General features: G+C 44.5%; 1 protein-coding gene across 2 annotated transcripts in view; it reads left to right on the forward strand.

Annotated features, from left to right (window-relative positions):
- The first annotated feature begins 4,665 nt into the window (after nucleotides 1-4,665).
- ATP6V1H (ATPase H+ transporting V1 subunit H) overlaps nucleotides 4,666-20,685 on the forward strand; it is a 172,651-nt gene continuing 156,631 nt past the window's right edge. Inside the window, exon 1 of one of the 2 annotated variants that reach the window (XM_078666460.1) lies at nucleotides 4,666-4,814. The gene's annotated coding sequence lies outside the window, so the exon portion shown is untranslated. The remainder of the gene's footprint in view (nucleotides 4,815-20,685) is intronic. The other variant, XM_078666461.1, reaches the window with a different exon arrangement.

Raw genomic sequence — 20,685 nt, forward strand, 5'->3', positions numbered from 1 at the left:
CTGCTCTGTTGCTGGATTTTGAAAAGAAAGGCAAGCTATGTCTTCACCGCGAGAAGACTAGCTATTATAATAACATTTTCATTGGTTCCAGTGAATGCGAACATAATTACAAGGTAATTGGAGGTTGGGGTTTCAAAAATGGGTCAGAGCCTGTGTTTCCTGGAATTTATTATATTTGTGGGGACAAGGCTTATTTCAAATTGCCGGATCACTGGTATGGAAGCTGCTATTTTGGCATTGTCTTCCCGAAAATATAACATGTGAATGGAGTTGCTGGAAGCAGTGAAAATACTAATGGCTTAGTGCGTAGTAAAAGAGAAAGTATAGGTGAAATAATGGGTAGTATTTTCAGTGCACTGATACCTGGAGTGGGAGTGGTTCTGAACACTCACAGAATTTGTAAATTGTCCACTATAGTGGATGTGTTGTCTACTGAAACAGCTCATGGATTTCTGCTGGTCAATACTGAAATGGTTGCGATCAGATCAATGGTTTTGCAGAATCGACTTGCTCTTGATACCTTATTGGCGAAAGAGGGCGGAGTCTGCCGGATGTTGAAGGCGCAACATTGTTGCACTTATATTTCGGATAAAAGTGTACAGATCAAAAAATATGTGAAAAACATTACTAATTTGGCAAAGGAACTCAAACCACTCGAGGTTGATAGTGCCTGGAAGAGACTGGTAGATGGTCTCTCAAATGTAGGTCATTGGCTTGCTAGTGTAGGTAAAAGCTTATTGTTCAAGGTACTGATGCCAATTGGAATTATAGGTCTCATCCTATTTTTCATATTTGTCTGCTGCAAGTGTCATAAACACACCAAAAAGCATGAAGTGAATGCAAGAGGGGTGAAACGAAGTGTGGATGAGCTTGAATTAGAAGAGATGAATAATCAGATATATAAAAAGGTGAAGAGTTCTCACCCTACCAAAACTGAAAGAGAAAAGCTGGAGCGATTGTTGGAAGAGATAGAGCTGTATAAAGTGTGAAAGAAAGTTGGCATCTGGTTACATTTATTTGTGATGATAGTAAATATCATCAAAGAGGGGATTGATGAAGCAAAGCTTCGCACATTTTGCGACTTGCTGTATTCATGAACCTCGTTTATGTGTAACAAGGTAATAAATGTACGTCTTACTAACGTTTATTTTATGTTTAAGTAAAGTTTATGAAGCTTGCCTATGTGTATTTCTAATGCATTTAATCCGTGTCCTTAAAACATGGCCGCCGCCTGTATTTAGTTACTGCGCATGCGTCAGCCACGCTCACGTGTCCTGACGGGTCTGCAGAGTTGGAGGGAAATTTATGCGCATGCGTAATACATAGCTTTGCCTGTAACGTGGTACTGCTCGTGCCACTGCTTTTGTATCTGTTTATATGTAGCTAACGTTAGACTGCATAAGTATAATTTTTAGTGATAAGTTGAAGGTACAAACCCTGTGATGTGTTTTCATAATGTTATTTCTATGTATTAATTTGTTCTCGCTTACTTTTCATGTACCGCGGGGAATGGGGGTCCGAACTGGTTGGGAGCCATATTGACGGTCTCTTCTGCGCATGATCATGGAGCACTGAAAGGTGGCAACTTTGGACAGTGGAACTCAGCCAGCTGGCAGCCACAGTCAAGATGCGCCTGGGAAAGCCACCTCTGCGCTACGAGAACGGAGAATGTTGCTCCTCATATGATACATTGTGTGTTGTGCTACTGTTTGCCGTGCAGTTTCTCATGGGAACCCCAATCTTGCTAGGCGGTACCCAGAGATGTAAATTAGGCATCCAAATAGTGTGTTTTGATTGGTGTGTTACCCAAATCCTACCTTAGGACCAATCGAAATTGGGGATTCTGACACTTTGCAACATTTGGGGGGTGGTACCCTGTCCCAAAACAGTATATCTACCCTGGGTTCACCTAGGGAAGTCGTCCGACTTGTCGGGTTTAGCTGACCTGTCACTGACCCATCGCACTCAATAGGTGACTGAAGATACAGAGCGCTGCTGAGCACTCTGTCCGAAAATTGACCATAGACTAAGGTTTTACTGAACCTTAAAAGTGCTGGCGAAGCACTTTGCTGGGAGTTCGCTGACCCAATCGGGGTCTTGATCGATAGCTGCAGAGAGGGTGGAGCGCAGGCGTTGCTTCCAAACTGCGGGTGCGGTCCTGTCCTGAGCGGTCCTGTCCTGAGGGTTTGCTGTCCTGTCCTGAGGGTCCTGTCCTGATTCCTAATCCGAGGGTATCCTGCCCTGTCCTGGGTGTCCATTCTGCACCTGCTGTCCTTTGAGGGGTATCCTTCCTTGAGGGTTTCCTGTCCTTAACTGACCCGTGGCCAGGGTTTGGTTTCCACACCAGTCTAGGTAAATACTGCTCTGAAATTCTTTAACTTGCACCTTTCTATTTTTCTGTCTTTTGCTTAAATAAAGACACACCTTGCACATGTTGATTTTTCCATGCTTTTGCCGCAACTATTGAAACGAAAAGTCATTTGCCATATTTCTTGATATGTTCCCATGTTACCCTACCTTGTAGAAATCATATTTTGCATTGCAGTTTGTCATTTTCTGATATGGTCTAGAACGGCCTTACTTAAATTTTCTAAAGAGTTTTTGCCTTGAATGCATAGCCTTTCCTTTTGCATCTCATATTAGCATTTAAATGATTACATTGACTTTATTTCTCTATAGTTATGTACTTTTCATTATCTTGGTTATTGATTGCCTTATTCTTGTAAGTTTGATGCTTGATGAAAACGAACTTTAGATAAACATTTTAAAACTTCCAGTTGTCCGTGGTCATTTACAACAGTATTGAATGTCATTTGAAATTGCATTTGCTGCCTTTCCTTTTACAGCTAGGCTCCTGATCTGTTGTGGTCATAGGTACCCGTGTCGGTGGAGGGTAAGTCGGGTACTCTGAGTAAGAACAGTAGGGAACACACACACAATTGGTAGCAGCCCGTGAAGTCGCCCTGTCAATGAATAGTGTGAATTGAAAGTATATGGGCCCTGAAGCCGGAAACGGCGAAATCATTGGCTGGGTGACCTCGCGCGCTCTATCACCGTGCAGTCACATGGGCAATCTTGTCACCCACACAGTGCAGAAGGTTAAAGTGCCTGGTACAAAGAAGATGTACCATGCACATCACAGAACTGAGTGTGAGTAAACTATGAGTAGCGCTATAAAAAAATGAAATGTTTGTCAGACAGGTGCTATAGAGAGATGAGGTGTATTGTTGGTGAGTGGTAGTGAGGGAATTCATGGAGAAGGTGGAAAGACTGTTGCACCGTGTGCGACCAGTGCTTGGACAAGCCCTGGCTGGGAGTGTTAACCTCCTCCCCCCCCGAAGTTCAAGTCTAGTGGATCCCCTGCTTCTGCCTATTATTTACATTTGTAGTGCGCTACTGTTACCAAAAGGTGTCCTGGGGCTAATAACTATCTGCCTGCAATGTGAGAGAGGGATCCGGGGTTGGGAGAGGAGAGAAGAGAGGGATGGAAGGAAAGGGGCATGGGTAAACTGCTTAACTCTGCACAAGACCGCCACTGTTTGAATGCACACTTGCTGCTCCCGGCCATGGCCAGGTGAGCTTCTAATGTGGCAGCGCGTATTCGGGAGGCCCTTCACAGAGGTTGACTAGACATCTTTCTGATGTTAATTGCTGTCTTTTGGTTATAAACTGGTACTGATGGGGTGAAATCTTTCCTCAGTATTACTGTGTTTAAAAAAATTCTAAATTATAAAGCAATGCTACCCCAAAATACGCATCACAGAACATTATTTACATTTTCTACTCACACAATTTAGTCAAGCCTGTCGCATAATTTGGTCCTCACCTTCCTCATAACCTAGAGGTTTAGATATTTTTGTCAGGAGGGGGTCCTTACGCTTGAAAATTTTGACAGGGGGGTCTCGGCATCCAAAAGTTTGAAGACCTCTGCCCTACACCGTGTGAGTTGGCAGGTATTCACCCACTATTTTATCCCTGTACTCATCTATTCTTTGACTCATCCAATCGCCTTGTAATGTTTGTAGTTCTCCCACAGGACACGCAGAGACAGGTTAGTGTATGTAACTCAGGTTTATTAAATCATTACAATAGGTTGAGAGCTAAGGGCGCCGAGCGTCTAACTATGTCAAGCTCCGGTCGCCAACTGCCGTTCCTAGCGTTCGCGCCTTTCCTTTTTCCTTTACTGCGCATGCGCGCCTATCCGCTCTAGTCTAGTGCGTGCCACGTCATCGCGTATACGCGCATAGACTAGAGCGCATACCACACGCCTATTCTCACGACCACACATAAATAAAAACAATTGGCACATATTTCGACTCCTTCGCACAAAAACAACTTGTAGGTTTCCTGATGTGTCACTCAGAAAAGCAAATGTGCACGCTCCAAGATGGCCGCCCCGTAAATGTACAGCAGAGGGCAAGGAAAGAGAAACCACCGAGTCTTATCCTGACATTCGTGTTAATTCAATACCTCACACTCTGCCATTGCATCTATACTGTAATTGCAATGCGATTATATCTCCAGCGCGTTGCTTCTTTTCCACCGCTTTGTGTTTATTAAATGTGAGGCTTACTGCTGCATCGGCGTTTATCGGTAAAACGTTTTCTCTTTCTATGGAATCTCAAGCGATGAGACTACAGTCGTTCGGTATTATGTCATGTGACCACACAACACCTCCCCGTCACCTGATGGCATCAGCTGACTGCTCTGCTGGTTGTCTGTCATTCAGGGAGGCTCGTAGTGGCTGCGGTACGTGGTGTATATTGTGGAAGGTGAACCAGAGGAGGGGTCAGGCGCACGCTTCGGGGCACTAGGTAAGTAAGGGAGTCTGCACTTATGTAGTGCTTGAAGGTTAGACCTTGCCGGGCTTAGAGTTTGGGAGGCAGGATGGGCTGCCCAGACACCGCAGTATTGCTGCAGATTTGTAGACCCATTTCATCTTCTATTTTTGTGATTTAACACTTTGATAAAGCCACCAATATTGATGTAACTTAGGATAAACCACGATAGGCATTGAGCTTCTCGACCAGGCGTCTGTCCACGCATATAATAGAGAGGCCGGTATCAATTTCGTACCAAGGCAGTGGCCAAGAAACTAGAACCGTTATGCCAACCTGGTTCTCGCCCTTAAAATACTTAGTGCATCGCCCGTCACTGTGCTGCGGACCCTATTCCGAAGTGGCGCCCTCCCTTAATCCCTCTTCCGACAGACAAGGTAGTTTTTGGCTGATAGCTCTCCTGGCTTCAGTTGTCGGATGTGTTGTGATTGTAGAATGTCGTGATAACTGCTACAACTACACCTAGTCGGATTGATCATTATATGATGCGAATTCTCACGCAGTTATGTTTTTATTTGTTTTCTGATAGATGAGTTTTTGCTGATCTTGTCATACGTCCAGTACTACACGTACCATAATGTAAAGAACACTGACACTTGGCCTCGGGCTCTTCAGGTTTATGATTAAAATGTATATATTTTAAGGGACTTGTTTATACGTTTAAACTGTATAGGATGAGATGCACTTAAGTGCTGTGAAAGAGGTATTAGCAGCGTAAAAACACGTGCTACACAAATGCCAGTGAGGGAACATTAGACTACCCCTGTCTTTATGCTTGTAAGTTTTGGACGTTTTTAGGTGTTGTGTGATTAAAAAAATGTAAGCCGTATCTGAAACTTTTCCAGTTCAGAGCTCAAAATCCAGTGCATTTTTGGACGATGGAGACTGTTTTTTCCACTGGATCCACTTCTACGCCAATCATAGAATTCAGAGTGACCTTTCATTTTTCTTGAATTTAAATAATTTGCCCAAACGTTTAGAAGCATGTGAGCGTAATGGAATCCCAAGAACATAGCAAACATATTGATGTTAATTAACTCTTTGGCCACAGTCTGACAGTATTGGGATTCAGCGCCACTGTGTTCTAGGACATGATGTTCTAAACGTGTCGTTCACAAAGCTAGATGCTAGTTGAGTTTCGTGGGGAGCCTATTAAAATACGTGAAGACAGAGTATATATGTTTATGAGAAGAATTGATAAAGTTTGATGGAATTTGAAATCGCCCTGGGTGCTTTAAACACCAACGTAATGAAAGAGCAGCATATATATATATATATATATATATATATATATATATATATATATATATATATATATATATTTTATACTTACATAAAAATGGTTTGACCTACAAATTCTCGAGCGCGTTCTTGCATGTCGGCCTTTAGACTACAGTTCATTCCCTCTTGGGACAGTATGAGTCACTGTTGAGGATATTTAAGGCTTAACAAAGACGGACATCGTTTTAATCCCAGAGGTGCGACCAGACCCAGAGCAGGTACTATCTTGTCGCAATTATCTAATTTGTACGCCTCCCCAATTTAAGGCTTGAATCTGGCTTTGCATGCCTTTATTCACACCACGTACACATGTCCATCCTACTGGACTTTGACATGTCCTTGCCAACCTGTCCCTGCATCCACACAGTTGTTTGGCTACGACGTCATCTCATCTTTGCCTGCCACACCCACATCAGACACACGAAGCCATACACTCTTAAGCTTTGGTTTGAGTTGCCTTCATGTTGTTCTTCTTGAAATGGGGGCTGTTATAACTGAACTCGGTGCCTGGTTCAGGAAATGTTCATTTAACGCTCACACTGTAGTTAAAGATATAATGGACATGTGATTTCTTCTTACTCCATTTTCCCTTCCTGTCTGCGAGTTCCTTTTTAAGCCATTGTGGTTGCTGAGTAAATTGCATCTACTTCCCCATTTTGCCATTCTTAATTTTCTTTCTCATAAGTCCAGACTAGTATGAAGATGAACCATGGAATCAAATTTAATGTTTTTAGGTATTTTTCTCGAATTATCTCTCTATATATAATATTAAAGAGTCGTGTGTAGTTACCATGGTCAGTAGCCATCAAGAGTAATCTCTGGGCCAGGAAGTTGAGGGTCTAACTGGATCTCAATGATTGTTGTCGTTTACTACTAACTGAGACAGGGAGTTTGATTTTTTGGGCTTGCACTAGGAAGTGTGATACCTTTCCTGTGTCACTGGATAAGAATGGAAGAAACCCAGATCTGTGACTGTGGATGAATTTTTGCTTTGTTCAGCATTCCGTCCACCATTTGTTCTTTTTGCTGCTAGCTAAGAACGGACACTTCAGTGATGAATATACATTTGATTTTTAGCGGATGAAGCTGCAGTGGTTTATTGAAATGGCTTAGATTTTAAGGTAACGGTATCTGGACCAATGCAGCCACTACAGAGACAGTCACATGTTCATATTTGTGACTCTAACATTCATGTTTTTACCGTGCATACTTTAAACCTTTCAGGTATTACAATGGGTTGACCTTTACAACTCGTTGTAATACGATGCTGCGGTACAAAAGGGGGTGGTGATGGACGGAGCATCTGAATCAATCAAACACTCACACCCAGTCAAAAGATCTGGGTTTAATCGATCACCGTTCTTTAGCCCACTCTGCCACCCCAGTTCAGACATGTAATACGATGCTGGGCTTTGCCACACACGCCTTAACGATCCAATGCATCGTCCAAGAAAAGAGCAAAGGGTAGTTAGTAGTGGTTTAATTAACACACCTCGTTAACAACATATGTTTGTCGTGGGTATTGTAAAATTGCAAAACTAATTGTTTACTTGGTTGTCCACACCCTACTACCCAAGGTGTGAATTACACATTGGATCCAAGGATCCAGACGGTATTCAATTTTATATAGACAGAAATCAAAGCACTCAAACAGTGTTATAAAATACTATAAGGTCCAAACATTAAGGACTAGTTTTTAAACAGAGTTTCACTTTATTGTAGGTATGAGAGATCGTATATTCAAATTCACAAGTTCTTTCGTCTGAAACAGCCAACACATGCTTCTTCACACAGTGACTTTTTCAAGGCTTTTGACAGATATAAGCGTATGGTCACAAGTTCATGTGAGAAGATCCAGATGAAGTCGGTTGGTGTCTACTGCAGAGCCCCTGTAAGTGGCATCTCCACACATTGTGTTATAGCCCAAAATATATATTGGAACAATGGTGATGGCCAAGCGGTCTACACAGACCGCTGTGATGTGTGGCTTGTGGCAAAAGCCACAGATCCAGAGTAAGTGATAGACCAGGTCACTATGGAATAGTAAAGAATATGAAGAAAAATCCCAGCTCCTGGTATAAAATCGTACTAGAACCTGACAAGACTATGTCAGATTTGAGCTTACTATGGGCTCGTCTACTCGTAATACACACAGACCTCTTACTTCAAGGTTTAACTGTCCAGTCTGGAACAATACATAGTTGTAGGGCAATTTTACACCAGGGGTCCTAGGTCCTCTACCCAAGCTGATTCTTAAGGTTAAGAATTTGAGTTTTGTGATGGATAACAAGTGATCCATGAGACCAACCGTAAGTGGTGAAGGTGGCTGCAACATTTTTTGCTGTCATGAAATGGCTGCAAAAATTATCTGCCTTTTGCTTTTCCTAAGCAAAAGACAGTAATTCAGGCACTTACTACAGTGAGAATGGATTACCGTAACATGCTTTATCTGGGGGCGGATAAAGCCTCGATAAGGTGGCTGCAAGTAGGTCCAGAATTCTGCAGCCAGAATGCAGTTTAGATTGCCAAAAATGCATCAACTACAGACCTTTGTCCGGAACTCCACTTTCTCAAGGTGGAGAAGAGAATACACTTGAAAAGCTTGTGCTACATGTATAGAGCAAGGTCAGGAATGAGCCCAAGATATCGTCAACATTTTGCTATGCTAGGCCTTACCATCCGCCCCGTCTACTGTGGTCCAGTGAACTTTCCCTGTGCATGGTTCCCAGGGTGAAACTCACGCTTTGGGGGACGTTCCTTTACATATTAAGGCCCCAAGATGTGGAAAACCTTCCCAGAATCGTAAAGGAACTGTGCTTCATTTCGAAAACAACTTAAGACATGGCATTACTGAGTTAAAGACCTGTTCTTTTGAGTTAAAGTGATTAGGAGAAGACTCAACCTGCTGTGCTAGCAGACGAAGTGTGTAGCTGTGCACTTTATAAAACTGCCTTCATAATAATTATTAATTGTTAGTGTAAATCTAAATCTTATGAAATACATCCCCAACGTCTCCTTATTATGAGGAATGCATTTGCGCACTCTGATTTAATTTGAGACTTGTGAATCAACCAGCGTTTTCCTCCTACTGTAGCAGCATGCGACAGTAATTTCCATGGAGCATTTACGAGCAGCGGTAGCACTTTGCAGTAGGTTGCTTGTAACCGAGCCACCAAGTAAAACCAATCCTTTATGCGTTAGACTACCATTTTGGCAAGGCCCCATGAACGTATAAACCAAAGGCTTATTTGTACACTTATGTAGAAAGGATATCAAAGTGAAAAACACATGGTCAGCGACTAGCTGCCGCCTCCCCCCCAATCCGGCACCCAATACCCAGGAACGTGGACACGAGACGTCTTTACTTTTTGGAAGGCGGGCGCTAGTCGCCCGGCCGTATTTATTAAAGTATGAAATTAAAAAAAGGTTTTAATTGCATAATCAACAATTTATACAAAAATTCAGCAGGACATTTAGGTACATACTCTTAGCAACAAGTTTGAGAGCCTGACTTTAACAAAACTCTAATACATGTTGTTCCTAACTTATACTAAACATCCTCATCTAGAATTTTTGTACATTTCTGGCCATATGGCAGGGTCACTACCGGTGTCAGGTCCTACAAGCTGCGCCTCCCCTCTGGATGTGCGCATGCGCAGTGTTACCCCGGGAATTGCCCGGTCTACGCCCTGAACTCCATTTACCCACTAAAGGAGGGCCCTTACTCTGCGCCGGTGGCGTCATGAGTCCACGCGCGCGGGGTGGCTACCAGCCTAAGGAAAGCGTGAACTACTCCTACCCGCGCTCCTTTGCTTTGCAGCATCTATTACCTTGCCCCTGGAGTTGTGGGAGTGGCCCGCAGGCTCCTCCCCCTGGGCGGGAACCTCCATAGGATGATGCCCGCCCCCTCAGACCTCAAAATATGTGCTCACCGATAATGACCTTACCGCATGCCCCATACCTAATAAATACGACGACCTATGGGAAAAAATTCTAAAGGACAGCTACACTGGCTAATAAAACAGTATCAACGTATAGCTGCAAAGGGAAAAAAGGCCTAAAGACATATAGCATTAAATACAGTACACTTCAAACAGTATCAACGTATAGCTACAAAGGGAAAAAAGGCCTAAAGACACATAGCATTAAATACAGTTCACTTCAAACAGTATCAACGTATAGCTACAAAGGGAAAAAAGGCCTAAAGACACATAGCATTAAATACAGTTCACTTCACACATGACTTGCTAAAAGGGGGAAAAATTCCTAGACAAAAGCATCAACAAAATACACCAACCGTTCATCTCTATTACCCTGTGAGACCCGTGGACCGTACATCCAGAACTTACCCTTCAACCAGAGATAAGAACTGCTACCAAACTTTTTGTTCCAAGGGATGGTGGGTGGGAAAACAAAGAAGCCCCGAGCGCGGGGCACACCGTTTCGGCGAGGGAGCGTCCAGGGACAAGGGGGTCTCCTGGGCGCTCCCTATCTCTTTATTCCTGAGGGGCCAGGTGGCCCCTCCTCTAGCCCGCCCCCCCTGACCCGGACCCACTTCCCAGGATCCGGGTCAAGGGGGCCGCCAGCCAATCGGCGGTGGGCCGCGCCCCCCAGGGCACGCCCCCACCGCCGAATGGCAACAAAGGAGACAGTGGGGGCGACGGTCGCCGCGCCGCCATGCGTGCGGGGGGGCCGAGGGCCCCCCCTTTTCACATGGTCAGCGACTAGCTGCCGCCTCCCCCCCAATCCGGCACCCAATACCCAGGAACGTGGACACGAGACGTCTTTACTTTTTGGAAGGCGGGCGCTAGTCGCCCGGCCGTATTTATTAAAGTATGAAATTAAAAAAAGGTTTTAATTGCATAATCAACAATTTATACAAAAATTCAGCAGGACATTTAGGTACATACTCTTAGCAACAAGTTTGAGAGCCTGACTTTAACAAAACTCTAATACATGTTGTTCCTAACTTATACTAAACATCCTCATCTAGAATTTTTGTACATTTCTGGCCATATGGCAGGGTCACTACCGGTGTCAGGTCCTACAAGCTGCGCCTCCCCTCTGGATGTGCGCATGCGCAGTGTTACCCCGGGAATTGCCCGGTCTACGCCCTGAACTCCATTTACCCACTAAAGGAGGGCCCTTACTCTGCGCCGGTGGCGTCATGAGTCCACGCGCGCGGGGTGGCTACCAGCCTAAGGAAAGCGTGAACTACTCCTACCCGCGCTCCTTTGCTTTGCAGCATCTATTACCTTGCCCCTGGAGTTGTGGGAGTGGCCCGCAGGCTCCTCCCCCTGGGCGGGAACCTCCATAGGATGATGCCCGCCCCCTCAGACCTCAAAATATGTGCTCACCGATAATGACCTTACCGCCACAGGCCAGCATTGTTAACCGACGATCTGGCCTCCCCCTGCCTAGACCTACCCTAGAAAGTTCTCACTCTAGCAAACCTTCCAACCAGGCCCAGACCCCAGGCCCCTTCCTTCCTCCGTCAAATGGACTCCCCTTACCAGGTAGGACAAATACACCCATGTTGGATCATCTGGAACCGGGGCTTGAAATAATTTGTCCCACTGTGTGTTGATCCTCTTTATCGAGTGATTCAACGCCCTGACCGGGTCCTTGCCACCCTGGGATCAGTTGAGACCCACCCACTGTGCCACCCGGGCTAGTCCTGAAGACCCACCCACAGTGGAGATGAACCCATCAATGAGTATTCGCCTCCCCAGTTTGGCCCATTCAGTCCCCCCTACGTGAGGTATCACCACTGACAGGGGGTCGGGTTGCTGAGCTAAAAGTCCCTGAAAGCAGTTCCTGAACTGACCATGGCACAGACCCTCAAACCCACTCTTCCCTGTCCTGCGTCCGGCACGTTGTTTGTGCTGGCACATTTTTAGCTCCTCAACTTCCGACGAGGAGTTCCTCCCCTGCGTGGCAGGTTTGAGAAACTGCAAGAACCAGAAAAGACCAAGAAAACCTGGGTAACCATTTTTTGCTCCACAACTTCAAGTGAGGAGTTCCTCCCCTGCGTGGCAGGTTTGAGAAACTGCAAGAACCAGAAAAAGACCGAGAAAACCCGGGTAACCATTCCCACTTCCACCTTAGGGAATGGGTAACACTAACACCTGCCAGCAATACTTGGGCCCTTGGTGTCTTCTTTCTCGACGTATGCTTTCCTTTCGACGTCCACCCACTGATGATGTTGCGGTGTGGAGTACTCCTCAGATATCCGCCATGGACCCAGCCGTGACTGACGTAAGCATCCCTTGAGCTGTCCACCTGTTGCAGCTGTTGTGATATGGAGCACTCCAGGTATCAACCATGGACCCGGTCATACATAAATTGGAAAGATAGACACACACCATTAGTCTTTCCGGCAATAACTGCTGTACACGTGTCAGACTTACATTACCATCAGTCGTTAAATTTAGCTAATCTTAATGCCAGATCCGTACACCTTAACACGCCGACAGCAAATGTTAAGCATAGCCTCAGTTTGTCTGTGTCCTACCCACGTCTTTATGCATAGGATCTATGTGTTAAAACAAGACGGCTTACCTAGCAGTGCAGTATCACAGTTGTTGGCTAAAGAATTAGCACAGCCCAAACTCCGCCAGGCCCTAAACTGGCCCCAAGGACCTTTTAAGTACGCCACTTTGGCTTCTGGGAAATATCATCCCAGCCACCCGGACATGATCACATGCATCCCCAGAACTATGTGATGCCGCAACTAGGCTCTTGGGCACCTTTTAGGTGTGACATCAGGATGTGTATCTTTATCAGGACCCCCATTAGTCGTTCTAGAGGCTCTAGGCCCTGTCTCTATGCCATTCGTGGTTCCCCCACCATATTATTAATACATGGCTTTGGTGTACCCCTAGAGCTCAACGTATATGGTGGTAAATTACTGTGTGCTATAGAGGTCTTCACACCGAATCATTTGCCTCAAATCTCATCATAGGCTCAACGTATATTGTGCCAGTTTACTTGTGTGCTAACTAAGTTTACTGACTGAACTAAAGGGGTGTGTTTTTTACCAATACATATTTGTTGTTATACACCTGTTCTTTTTCCATTTACTCATTCATGAAATTAAAGACTGGTAAAACAAGCTGCCCTATATTCCTTCAAGACTTAGCCTGAAGGCTGCACGCAATACAGCTAACCCTCGGATAGCCTACCAATAATGTTGACTTTAACCTATCGTCCATGAATGGTCGTTTGGACAGGTGCAGTGATTGGACTGGTGCAATGTCCCCCCTAGAATAGTGAACAGCACCTCCTATGGTTATTACCCCCACAATGAAATAAGTCCATTGTTTGGCTTTCCGCTTTGGCTTGCAGGGAAACTGGCTTTCTCCGCCCCGTCCAGCCCTACCTTTAGATGTCGTTAATCCCCAGGTTGACCCCAAGAGAAGATGGTATCCCTATTCGTGAATGGTTCCATGATTGTTCTAACTATCACCCAGCAGACACCAATGATAGTCGTTCTATAGTGTCAAAAATTTGACTTACGTCAATAGCTGTTTCTTGCGTAAGAGAAATCAGCAGCCACCATGGCTTGGATAAAGTATTGCCAGCGCCTAGCGGACAACAATGAGGCAGTTCCAGTTGAATACAGTGAATACTGCCGGTGCTAATTTAAGATAGCGTAAGTGTCACAGTTTTTTGGGCTGACTAGACTCTTAAAAGTTGAAAACCTGGGGCAGTGTTACTTGACCACATTTGTGTTAAGCTGGTTACTGGTGAAAGAAACTTTCAAGGTACAAGTCTAACTTCGGCTAGAAAGGCAGCAGCATGCCCCCCAATAACCTTAATGTCACAATATAACACAATAATATATCACAGCCCAGCTGCCTTGCTGTGACAGCACGGCCCCACTATTGCAGAGTGTCAAATCCGGTTATATGTGCCCTTAGCCCCTCCACATGATGACATTGCAAATTGCGTGAAATCTTGTCCTTTGGGATACAAATGAAGATGCAAACTGTTAGCGTCAGCCTGAAAACATTCAAGCAAGCTATATTTTTACCGTCATCATTCACCTGCATGCTCGAGAAAATTATTGAACATGTTACCTAAATATGTCATATTATGATAATCGTAGATATTGATTTAGTATGTCTCCGAAGCTCAACATTGGTGTGACATTTCAGATCATTCGGAAACATCTTATTTAAAAATGCAGTAACCGTAATATCCTCGAAGTTGCAAAAGTTAAAGGTTCAACTAAAATTAAAATAGAAGTGTTCCGCAGTAAACAATATTTCCATTGTGCCTGTTTACTTTCGCTTTACACACTCCACCAGGACTATATTCCAGCTCTACATTTGACTTAACAACATTAAGCCGCTGGTAATAATAACTAATTGTTAATCATACTTTGCCGGGGCACCTCTGTTCACAAAGGCAGATTTTGTGCCATGATCTGACAAGCAAACGGTTGATTTATAGCTGTCAAGTCTCCATGTTGCTAATATTGTGCATTTCCATAGTAAAATGTTCCATTTGCTATTGTTAATTTCAAACCTTTCTCTGGGGAACATCCTCTCAAACCCCCTTTTTGATGGCGGGGCAGGTAAGCATTGTGCTTTTGCGACGTTACATTTATACCTGACTTCAACGCCTCACCACTTTCAAATGCCATCAGCCGCCACGGCCGGTCTCTTTCACAAATAGCGGGAGGGAGGTAGTACTAACCAGCTACACCCATTATACGTAACATTTGGATTCTTCCTTTGGTCCGAGGATTTTAAGATTGATGAATCTCAAAGATTACATTATGCTAAAACTCAGGCATTGAACATACCACTCTTTATTAGAGGACGCAGCTCATTCATCACACCTAAAGGAACAATCTTAAAGGTGTACTCCATCATCCCGATACCCACTAGCATATTTGTGTGGACTTAAATAATGAAATTGGCAAGTAACATTGGGAAAGCTCTCCTCTAAAGAATGGGAGGTGGTATGTCTAGATGCCCACTACAGCTCAATAAGTACTCGAAATAGGAAGTGCACTGTAAGTGCACTGTAAGTGGTTGTATAGCAGGTCCTACACCCCATATAAACTACACAAGATATTACCAGCAGTGAGCACACTCTGCTGAAGGGGATGTGGACAAGCAGAAAAGGACCTCAATATGTAGTGTAAATCTACGCAGAATACTTTGGACTGAGATGGAAACGGTCACAAAACAGATAATGGGTGATTCTCCTCTGCTTGAACCAAGAGTGCTGGTTTTGAGGCTGCAGTTGTCACAAGTTTAATTTCCCAGCCATCTTGAGGTGGCCAAGGCATGTCTTTGTGATCTAGCGCCATACTTGAAGAACAGCAAGCCCAATTCCATAATCCCACCGATAAATTTAGACAACAACATTCAGATCCACATATTGCTCATCTGGCTTCTATTTCCTGACATAATTAGTACATTGCCTACCTCTAGGCTTCCAGTGTGAAAATGAGGATAGTAGATCCCCTTCCACCCGAAAACATCACCTTAAATTGTGTTATATAACTTAGAAGCACTCTTTCAACCTCTTAGGTCTAACAAATAACATTTTTTCCAACAGCTTCACATATGAGTCGCTGCTCGATGACCATAAAACGACCTTAAACAACTGAAGAAACCGACAGACACCGTGGAATTGCTATGATCTTGTGAGCATGAAACTGCACTTTTCCTGTAGTATAACTTGGACAGTTTTCACCATTCTATCCAAGCAATGCTCCAATAACTCTGGGTCTATCAGTCATTTACAGAACGAAAGGAAAAGCATCTTTCCTCAAAGATTTCTTGACCAAGCACTTATACTAATACCATTTCTCTAACATTGTGCCATGAGACAAGCACAGAAAATGAAAAAAGGGGGGGGCCCTCAAATGGAGATATTGATGTGCAGTTTATGAAACGCTGAGTAAAACATTGGAGCCTAAAAAGCGCAAGCAACATTTGGCCATGAGAATCTCTTGTTATATTAAAACTCAATAGGGCCACAGACATTCTTGTGATTAAAGGTAGCATTAGAATAATCCCCATAAAGATCAATGGTTTCCTGCAGATAGTACACGGTTCGTTATATGTAAATATCGCTGCTCCGACCTTACATAACACACCCCATTGCCGCCTAAATTAAATGAAGTGAGCGGACATTCCTCCTGCTTTCCTCCCCTCCACATATGTCCCACTCTACACACGCGGCTCAAAGCAGCAAGGCAACGGTAAACAAAAGGCAGAAACTCGAGAGTTTAAATTACACTCGAACAGCATAAATTCCCCCAGCCAGGATAAGGACGGTAGCCTTGTGCACTCGTATATTGGTATTTTAAACACACATGGGGCGGCTTTAGCGGCGCCTTCAACGCACGACCCAGGCACTAGTATAGTAGCAACCCTCCCGGTATGTGCCCAAGACAACACACGTGCGCCATGCAATTCAGCCCTCGCCAATAGCAAATATCAGCGCACCGCACAAAAACTACTATGCGCATGGCAGCATTATATTAAACTGTGCTACACAGCGTGCCCAACTTAACTGTACAATGGTCCTGCATCCTCGAGCATGGCTCCTCCGTGACGATGCTGATGCTCCCCCTCGGACCGGAGACCTGAAAGCAACTTCACCCACAGCTTTGGGCAATTTCCCCCTTGCAAACGAGGCGACATTCAGCTCTCATGGCGCCTTTCTTTCCCTCGTTCTTTCGGCGCGAACCCCTCTGCCGCCTCGTGTCCCTCGCCGATGACCCTGCAAAGAAAGGGGAAGACTCCACTGCCGCCTCGCGTCCCTGGCTGATATGCGGATCCTGGCGATCTCACGACGGCTGGCTCCACGCAGCTAGCTCCTGGAACAGCTTGCTACCTGAAAAAAGAAAAGCAAAACATTACAAAAACAAAGAAGCCCCGAGCGCGGGGCACACCGTTTCGGCGAGGGAGCGTCCAGGGACAAGGGGGTCTCCTGGGCGCTCCCTATCTCTTTATTCCTGAGGGGCCAGGTGGCCCCTCCTCTAGCCCGCCCCCCCTGACCCGGACCCACTTCCCAGGATCCGGGTCAAGGGGGCCGCCAGCCAATCGGCGGTGGGCCGCGCCCCCCAGGGCACGCCCCCACCGCCGAATGGCAACAAAGGAGACAGTGGGGGCGACGGTCGCCGCGCCGCCATGCGTGCGGGGGGGCCGAGGGCCCCCCCTTTTCAGTTGATGGCCTTCCCTTCACTTAAAGCCGCAGTGAAGCAGATTTTGATTTTTGTGTTCTATTGTCTGCCTTGAGACTCGTTAACGTGCCTTTACTTCATCCTACTAACATTGACAGGTTTCACCTGTTAATAAAGTATCATTCCACATTGCCCAGATGTACTTGCACCTCGTTAATACACATTTCTGGCCCAGATTTATTTGTATTCATTAGACTAGAACAGTAGGAATACTGGTTCTGGTCAGGTACAATAAATAGGGTTGAAACACATGACGGTAGTGAACGGAGTCGTACACCTAGCAGCAATGGTAGCTTTTGCTATGTGCCCACTTTCTACTGGAATACCCCCAGAAATGTTGTATCCTGTTTGCAGTTTACTGTTGTAAGTTTTCTGACCATGCACTCCTTCAGCATATGCAGTATCACGTTCAAGATTGTAGTGTAGGGTCAGGTATTTGCGCCAGCATTGTTGCCGTAATAATTTGGTCTTCCGGCAACATTTGGTACAGTGGCAACTGTAGCATCGATTAGTTATCATATCCTACTGTACGTCGCGTTGCTGGATTTACTTTTTTTGATTTTGAAAGCAGTAAACGCGACGTTACTTTATGCTGCTGCCTCTGGAGTTGTCACTTTTCTTAATGGTTCGTGCAGTGTTCGTGCTGGTTTAGTTATATAAAGCGTATGCGATAAAGCAGGGCTTTAAGCGGGATAAAAAATGTGTGGCTTCAGAGAGGGGCGTGATCGGTGTAATTAAGGGCGTGGCTTAAACACAATAAGCTTAAAATCTATGCTTAGCATAGTGTGCCACCCGAATGGTAACTAGCTGCTTCATTCATCTAGCTATATAATACAACAAATAAATCATACCTACAACAAGCCAGGCCTATTGGCTTTGTCAATGGTTGTTAGTTGCTTAAGAGAAATGAGCAACAACTATTGCGTCGAAGTATAAAATATTGAAAATGCTTCGGTTCTGAACTGACAAGACTGTGAAAAAACTATAACGAGGCTCTTTGAAGTTGCCTCGCAGGCAGTGAAGGGTGGTACTGCTGCAGAGATGAGTTTTTTTTTTCACCCTTAGGGTGATGGCAGAAATGGAAAGCCCAATAGGGACCCGGCTCAGCACCTGCTTTTTAGAACTGCCGGTGCTGCGCACTGGTAAGACCCGGCCCTCTTAAAGCCCTGCGATAAAGGATGAAATGAGTGGGTGGGAACGTGCAGTATAGCGCCAACCGTTGTTCCTGCTCCTTCATTAGGTGATATTTTCAAGCTGCACAGGCTTGTCATACGTTGTGTTCACTCAACCTGTTACCTCTTGGTGGTTAATTCTGGAGCTTAATGGCGGGTGTTTGGATCTATTCGTTTATGTTGGAAGCTTAAATTGTTTGTACATGGGAAGCGTGTGTTGGGCGGGGAGGAGGGGGCTTGGTGAGGAAACAAGGAGATAATGAGAGGGAAGGAACGTTCGCCTAAACAGAAACATGTTGGGTATAGTTTGCTTTCGTTAGCTATGCGTAAAAGTAGGTTGACTCGAGGGGCAAGTATGTTTGTATTCATGACCTGATGTGGGACACTCGTGTTTTTTGCTTTGGTCTTTCTGGCCTCCTTTTGATTTTTGCTTCCGATAGCAGATTTAGGCTGGCTTCTAGACTGGCTCTGCCTGGTTTATGTGAGAACAAGCTGAGTGTCAGCAAGCTTGGTTCAAGCCGTGGTTTGATGCTTGGGTAAAACAAACTTGTTTGTTATGGTAGCAGTCAGTAATTCAAGTAGTAGGACGATTCAAGGGCATAAACGAACGGTATCTCAAAGAGAGTGGGACTGTGTCATGTAAGACATTCGCTTAATGTGTTCCTTGTAAAGCTAAAAGGAGTGATTCACAGACCGTTTCAGACTGTTTTCGTGAGATGGAAACTCTGAAGTATTCTTCCTTCCTTCCTATTTTTATTTAATAATCTGCGTTTTTGGTGACAGCTTCTTGAGATCAAATGCTGCATTGAAAAGATATCTAATGGAATTTGGCTGCAAGCAACATTTTTCCCAGACGCATTTCTATTTTTTTTGTATGCCTTGAATTATAAAATGGGAGTTTAGGAGTCTGTTAATCTTTTACATATCTTGAAAACTCCCTGCACACTTTTTCTCTGTTAACTCCTCGCCATCCGCACCTTGTAATTTTAGTTTTTATTCTAAAAATTGCATACAGTTTTATTTTTTTACTCTAAATGTGACTCTCAATTTGGGCCTCTTGTAACACTAAACCCCCTGGGAGTACAAAAAAAAGCACACTCAGAAAATGAGTATAAGCTTTATGACTTGGGCCCAGAGTGTAATAGGACTGCAAATGCCGATATATAGTTATACTTGATTATAGACATCCAGATCCCGAACGTGTGCATCCGATGGGCTCCTAACGACAATTCCTCAGTGGGTTATTTGGAAGGTGATGAGATGAAGGGGAGTCACAGGGGCAGCACAACTCTTAGTACAGTGAAATAACATGTTCTGGTATTGGAGGTGCGTATGTAGCGTTCGAGGGGCAATCTCAACTCCACCCGCCGAGTATGTATGATTTACTCTAGTACTCCTTGCTGACTTTTGAATGCTAAGAGGAATCCTGGTTTACTCATGGCGTACTCCTGGAATTCAGTAGTATACCACAATAGCTAGTCACAGCAAAATCTTTGTGACTCAGTACTTACCTGTATCTTTACTGTCTGTGTGCGAAGAAGTCAGATTCATTGTGACACAGTTGCCAGTATGTGATTAGGCAGCTGGTAGTCTACTAGTATGGCATTCAAAAGAAGATGAACTATAAAATGTGTAGTAAATGGGTAAATAGGACGGCTTACGATGTTTAACATAACAACCAGTGAATCAGAAACGAATTAAAATGTCAACATGATTTTAACATGTGTACACTTTGTTTGTAGTACTGTGCACATTTTATTTATTAAAAAAGCAATTATAAATATTTCTTCTTCCCAACATGTTCTCTTACTGTTTAACGGTCAAATATGAGTTTTTTTTCAATGAGGCACACGCAGATGACCTAGATTTATCAGCTTTTTGCTGCTTTTGGCACAGTGCTACTTCAGCTGGTAAAATGAACTATGTCTGTATCAGTGTTGGTTTGGCCGGCCGGCCACGGTACCCCCTTCTGCCTTTGCTTCGACAAAAGCAGTGCATGTTGTCACATCTCTTAGTAGCATACCTGTGTATACTTTTTCCATTTATGCCAATGATTGCATCAACATTTTGGAAGACGTTACCATCTAAAAGCTATAACACCACAGCCTATTTCTGAATGGTGCTTTTCTGCCTCACTGACCGTGCACTAGTGTGCACAATATACAAATTCACGTGTTTCACC

This window comes from Lissotriton helveticus, chromosome 11 (assembly GCF_964261635.1).
Source record: "Lissotriton helveticus chromosome 11, aLisHel1.1, whole genome shotgun sequence".
Classification (NCBI taxonomy): domain Eukaryota; kingdom Metazoa; phylum Chordata; class Amphibia; order Caudata; family Salamandridae; genus Lissotriton; species Lissotriton helveticus.